This window comes from Otolemur garnettii, unplaced genomic scaffold (genome assembly GCF_000181295.1).
Source record: "Otolemur garnettii isolate 467f Iridium unplaced genomic scaffold, OtoGar3 scaffold00005, whole genome shotgun sequence".
NCBI classification, from domain to species: Eukaryota; Metazoa; Chordata; class Mammalia; order Primates; family Galagidae; genus Otolemur; species Otolemur garnettii.
In genome coordinates this window covers 31,038,357-31,045,290 of record NW_003852400.1, presented here as the reverse complement: position 1 = coordinate 31,045,290, position 6,934 = coordinate 31,038,357, and the positions used below count along the sequence as shown (strand labels likewise).

The window sequence follows — 6,934 nt, the reverse complement described above, 5'->3', positions numbered from 1 at the left end:
TGTAATTCTGAATAAAGACCTGAATTGGGATTGGAGGCCAACTACAAAGAAGCAACTCGATAAAAGGAGCATGGGGTCCTGACAACATGGAGCAAAACATAGGATCTGAACTCCCTATTGGGGTGTTTATGTGGAAGAGACATAAATTTCTATTTTGTTTTTTAGCACATTTATCTTTAGCTTTCTGTCACTTTCAACATAACTTGATCCTAATTATTACAGCAGTCTTATTCTAATAAAAATGTAAAAAAAAACCCTTTCTATTCATAAATATCAAAATGGAGTCATAATTTACATTACTGCCAAACAATGGAATGGCTTGCAATAATAAAATATAAAGTGATCACTTCTGCAGCACATATACTAAAATTGGAATGATATAGAGAAGATTAGCACGGCTCCTGCACAAGGATGACATATAAATTCGTGAAACGTTCCATATTTTTAAAATAGCATGGTACTGGCACAAAAACAGAGAGGTAGATATATGAAACAGAATAGAGAACCAAGAGATGAACCCAGTTACTTTTCATTATTTGATCTTTGACAAGCCAATTAAAAACATTCAAGGGGGCTCGGCGCCTATATCTTAACCGGCTAAGGCGCCAGCCACGTACACCTAAGGTGGTGGGTTCGAATCCCCAGCCCGGACCCGCCAAACAACAATGACGGCTGCAACCAAAAAATAGCCGGGCGTTGTGGCGGGCGCCTGTGGTCCCAGCTACTTGGGAGGCAGAGGCAGGAGACTCGCTTGAGCCCAGGAGTTGGAGGTTGCTGTGAGCTGTAATGCCACGGCACTCTGCCCAGGGGGACAGCTTGAGGATCTGTCTCAAAAAAAAAAAAAAAACATTCAGGGGGAAAAGTTTCCCTATTTAACAAATGGTACTGGGTGAACTGGCTGGTGACCTGCAGAAGACTGAAACTGGACCCACACCTTTCACAATTAACTAAGATAGACAGACTCTCACTGGATTGAAGATTTAAACTTAAGACATGAAACTATAAAAAAAAAAAAAAACTAGAAAAAAGTGCAGGGAAAACACTTGAAGAAATAGGCCTGGGCAAATGTTTTATGAGGAGGATCTCCCGGGTAATTGAAGCAACACCAAAAATACATTACTGGGACCTGATCAAACTAAAAAGCTTCTGTGCAGCCAAGAATGCAGTAAGTAAAGCAAGCAGACAGCCTCAGAATTGGAGAAGATATTTGCAGGTTACATCTCCAACAAAGGTTTAAAAACCAGAATCCTAGCTAGGCATTGTGGCCGTGATTGTAGTCTAAGCTATTCAGGAGGCTGAGGCAAAAGAATCACCTAAGCCCAGGAGTTGGAGGTTGCTGTGAGCAGTGTGACCCCACAGAACTCTACTAAGGGTGATAAAGTGAGACTCCGTCTCTAAAAACTAAAATAAAATAAAATAAAATAACCAGAATCCACAGAGAACTCAAATGTATTAGCAAGAAAAGAACAAGTGATCCCATCGCAGGGTGGGCAAGGGACCTGAAGAGAAACTTCTCTGAAGAATACAGGTGCATGGCCTACAGACATATGAAAAAATGCTCATCATCCTTAATCATCAGAGAAACGCAAATCAAAACTACTTTGAGATATCATCTAACTCCAGTAAGATTAGCCCATATCACAAAATCCCCAAACCAGAGATGTTGGCGTGGATGTGGAGAAAAGGGAACACTTCACTGCTGGTGGGAATGAAACTAATATGTTCCTTTTGGAAAGATGTTTGGAGATCATTTAGGGATCTAAAAATGGACCTGCCATTTGCTCCTACAATTCCTCTACTAGATATATATCCAGAAGACCAAAAATCACATTATAACAAAGATATTTGTACCAGAATGTTTACTGCAGCCCAATTCATAATTGCTAAGTCATGGAAGAAGCCCAAGTATCCATCAACCCATGAATGGATCAATAAATTATGGTATATGTACACCATGGAATATTATGCAGCCTTAAAGAAAGATGGAGATTTTACCTCCTTCATGTTTACATGGATAGAGCTGGAACATATTCTTGTCAGCAAAGTATCTCAAGAATGGAAAAAAAGTGTCCAATGTACTCAGCCCTACTATGAAACTAATTTGTAGCTTTCATATGAAAGCTATAGCCCAATTATAGCCCAAGAAGAAGAGGAAATGGGAGAGGGATGGAGGGGTAGGGGAAGGATGGGTGAAGATAATTGATGGGACCACACCTATGGTGCATCTTATAAGGTACATGTGAAATTTATTAAATGTAGAATATAAATGTCTTAACACAATAACTAAGAATGCGGTGAAGGCTATGTTAACCAGTTTGATAAAAATATTTCAAATTGTATATAAAATTAGCACATTATACCCCATGATTGCATTAATGTACACAGCTATAATTTAATTAAAAAATAAAATATAAGGAACTAAAGATAATCGGATTACCATGCATAAATTTCAAAAAGTGTAATGTTAGATAACAAAGCCAAGACATGGAATAATATACACAGTTATGTAGGGGATGCCAAGAGCCAGATGACAGCTGAGCAAGATGATCTGCAGTGGAGGGGTGGACCTCAGGCCACTCATCCATAGGTGTTCCTTGTGGAAGAAGAGCCCGAGCCTTCAGCATGTAGTCATTGTTAATTACTCCCCTTACTGGTATTGTTCTGTCTCAATAAAAGACTAGTGCAGAGGTTGCTTGCACTTCTAATCCTCATCATGCCTGGTTCCTTCCTGCAGTGATCAAGAACAGGGCCCTAGGTGCCCCTACAGGTCGCAACATGTGGCATAAGTTGACAGGATGCAGCAGGACACTAGGGATGTGGACCAAAGGGGAAAGTGACATCTGGATGTAAGTGAAGCCTTTGGTAGACAGCAGGGAAAAGTCCAAAGGGAAACTCCACTCACGGCAAGTGGGACCTTATGGCCAATCCAAAAGTGAGAGAACCTCGCACAAAATAAGTGAGGTGTTTTTTAATTTCTTTTATTTCAAACTATTCGTGGAAAGACAATATAATTCAATTTATGCCATGGGAGCACTCTGCCAGCTTGGTGAGACCTGTGGTGCCTCAGTGTAAAACTGAGGAAACTAAACCAGACCAATGGATGATGATGGAGAATAAGTAGACCAAGAGTTAAACCACCTTTGTGCTAGGGAACTCCATTTGAAAAATGAGTCTGGAGTCAATTAGCAAAAGTTCTGCTGGAAAAGCAGTTTAAGCAGGAAAAACTCCACTACCGAGGAATTGTGAAGGGTGGTACTCCTGAAGGGACTGCAAGTAACAGCCTTTAAGAGGAATTGTGAAGGGAAGAACCATTAGTCCTCGAGTAACAGTCTTTTAAGATCTGTGAAGGGTGGACTTAGGACCACGAGTAGCAAAGCCTTTGGAATAGTGAGAGAAAAATCCTTGCTCACAAAGATTGCAGAGAAAGCATTATCTTTTGTTTGTCCATTAAAGTTCTCATAGTTAAAGAAATGGTAAATTCTCTCAGCTGAGATTTTCTCAGTCTGTTTTCTCAACTTAAAAAGACCTTTGAGGGAATTGGCATTATAATCACGGTTTTTCCCTAGCACAAGCTAATAGTTTACATTTGTATTGGGCTTCCTCATTTAAAGAGCCTATACCTGGAATTTGGAACTTTGTCAATTACCATACTTTGCCTAGCAAGAAAATGGCTAGATAATAGGAAGAACTACCCTTACCACATTAAAAATTATTTTGTTTGTACATAAAAAGGAGGGGAAAGGTAGCAGCCCATACAGCTTAATAGTCCTAAGTATATGCTCATTAGAGTTATTTTCACTCTCAGCAAAGTGGAAGCCTGGTTATGCATTAGGGTAGAGGTTTTGCTCATATTATAGAACATCAAGAGAAACAGTGGCTACTAGCCCACTGGATTAAGCCTTGACACAAGCAGGAAACCTTGCCAGCACCTGAACAAATTTTTTTTCCACTAGCTTTTCTTTTATTCACAGGGCCTTAGCCTAGGTAATTTCATAATAGGGAAACCCTGGATCAATCACCTCTGTGGGAACTCTAGCTGCCTCTCCCATATCACTGTCCATCATCAGCAGGAAGCAGTTAAGAGCAGTCAGTGCCCTTTTCCCTAAGAGGCAGTTGGAACTTCTATGCAGAATGGGAAGATTGATACAGGATTTTATTATTTGGGCTATATATTAAGCCCCAGGCAAGCTTGGGATGCATCTTTTAAACCTTGAAAGGTTATGACAACAAAGACCTTGAACAACAGGCTTTAAGGTAAAGGTTATTCTGGTATCAGCAGGTAAGAGAATTTCACTTGTTGGATTTATATCTGTTTCAGCTGATCTTTACTTAAAGTTATACTGCTCTTTGGAAAGGGTCTGAGTTTGGTGCAGCCCTTTTCCCACCTAACTTAGCTTCGGGTAGTGCTTACTACTTCCCATGGAAGCATCGTGAGCCCTATGGGTCAGCCCGTAGTGCTTAGTTGAATGGTGATTAGCACAAAGGGGACGTATTTTCCCCTATGCCTAGTTTGGCTAAATTATAAATCCTTTATAACTGGATTAGCTCTGTTGGTGTATTTTTGTTATACTTATATTCCCTTTTGTTTCTTTTACTTAGCAAAAAGCTCCTGGGTGAGGAGAATGGCTGAAATAACCAACAACAAATTTTCTCCTTTGCCTATTCAGAAATGTCTTTAATACACTAGAGGGGGGAAACGTAGGGGATGCCAAGAGCCAGATGACATCTGAGCAAGATGATCTGCAGCTGAGGGGTGGACCTCAGGCCATTTGTCTATAGGTGTTCCTTGTGGAAGAAGAGCCTGTGCCCTTCAGCATGGAGTCATTGTTAATTACTCCCCTCACCTGTATTGTTCTGTCTCAATAAAAGGTTAGTGTGGAGGTTCCTCAGGGCTGCCCTGCAATGAAGGGCTAGCCCGCCTCCCTCAAGCTTGCACTTCTAATCCTCGTCATGCCTGGTTACTTCCTACAGTGAGGACCAGAGCCACAAGGGCCTGATGGGTGGTGACACAGTTAATTTTTTTATAGAAATAACAATAATAAGCAATATAGTGCATATGCACATGCCTGTGCTCTAAAATGATGAAAAAAAGAAAGAAAAGTTTTAAAAACATATTTGAGAGGAGGAGAGTAAGTATGGGAGGTCTATATGAGGTAGTAGTATTCTATTTCTTTGGCTGGACAGTGGGTACATTGATTTGCTTTATACTTTATTCTATAAACTATAGTATACTTCATATGTGCTCTTTTGTGTGTGCATATGTATGTGTACATTATAGTTTACTTTAAAGTCAATTAAAAATAGAAGCTAAGGACAAAAAAATAAATATTAACAGAACTTTCATGGAATTTATCTGTAAGGATGAGCCAGAGGAACATGGGTGTAGGTATAGGGAGCTATGGAGTCAATGGGGGGGCGGTGGTATTTTCAACAGAAAGAGATGCATCATCCACCAAAGAAGGGAACACTGATTAGCGATAACAGACATATCAGTTTGTAAAGTGGCACAAATAATATTTGCAAGTTATTCATTAACAATTTGTGAGACCCAGAAAATCTAGATTAAAGGAAGTGAGTGCACATAGTAACAAAAGATGAATCAAGGGCATACATATGCATCCTCTGGATCCAAAAAGTACTTCAGACAGACTAAAAGAGATTGGAAAGCAATAAACTCCACGAATGTAGATTAAGTCAGAGGATTGAATGTGATCAAGCTGTCTGCAGACTAAAATCCACCTGTCCATCTCCTTTTTTTTTTTGGTTTGGTCAAAATTTACCAATATAGAATATAGAACAAAAATTACATAATTTAGTCCAACCAGTAAATTTAATCCAATCCAATAATTTTTTATGTAACTTTGTCTTTCATTAGATTTTATTTTAAATATAAAATTACCATTGTTCTAAAATTTATCATCCTTCCATATTTTGTCAATCTCAGTGTCAGTTGTGGGCTAGGTAGGAGCAAAGGAGAACGTATATGCCCTTCCGGCACAATGAGGAGACATTCTCCTCCCCACAGTGTTGTCTGTTGCCTGCTTTGTTGGCATCTGAGCATGTACCAGTCTTTCTGGTGCTGACTTATGATTTGCCTGGGGTCTGGCCATGACTTCCATTTGCCTGGTCTAGGACACTCCTCCTGCAGATAGGGCCATTCTAATCCCTCCATTGCTTTGCCTATGATATATATGTATTTTGTTTATGAATTAAAATTTGTTGTTTTAGTCCAATTTTGAGCCTTGCCTGTGAGCCTGTCAGTTCCCCCTCTTAATCAGTTAATTAAGTACACACCTCAACCACTTCCTTTACTGGACTATCATGCTCTGTGCCACTAAGCACCTGACCTAATGATACCAAACTACTGGGATGCCCCAGAGCTCACTAAAATAATCAAATTATCTAATCTACATGGATGCTGAATACCTCGCTAAACCAAAGACATTTGTTATTCATAAACCACCCCCTACAGCCTCAGTTTTCTATTACCTCAGGTGCAAACATTTTGTTGGCAGCCTTCTCTGGTTCAGAGTTGCAAGTAGTAATGGGAATTAATAGACAGTATGGGTAGAACTGCCACCATCATAAGTGATATGATAGAATGATGCCAGTTACATCCCTTAATCAAGCTGTTGCTGAGAAAGTATAGGGCCCAGAGGGCAGCACCATTGACTGAACTTCAGCCACTCATCCTAACACTGGAAGTACTACTCAATAAATGGCTCTATCTACACATTTTTAAAAACACTTGGGACATTGCCTAAGAGTTCTCCTCTTTACAATAAAAAACTTTGTGTGGCCAGGAGTGGAAGGTCAGGACTGTAATCTTGGCCCTCTGGGCAGTGGAGGCAGGAGAATCACTTGAGCTCAGGAGTTTGAGACCAGCCTAAGAAAGAGGAAGCCCCAGTCTCTAGTAAAAATAGAAAACCAACAA

General features: G+C 40.0%; 1 non-coding gene across 1 annotated transcript; it reads left to right on the top strand.

Moving 5' to 3' along the window:
• The first annotated feature begins 339 nt into the window (after positions 1–339).
• On the top strand, positions 340–446 carry LOC111722065. Its single transcript, XR_002771012.1, has one exon. It is a non-coding gene; the product is annotated as a U6 spliceosomal RNA (small nuclear RNA).
• The last annotated feature ends 6,488 nt before the right edge of the window (positions 447–6,934 follow it).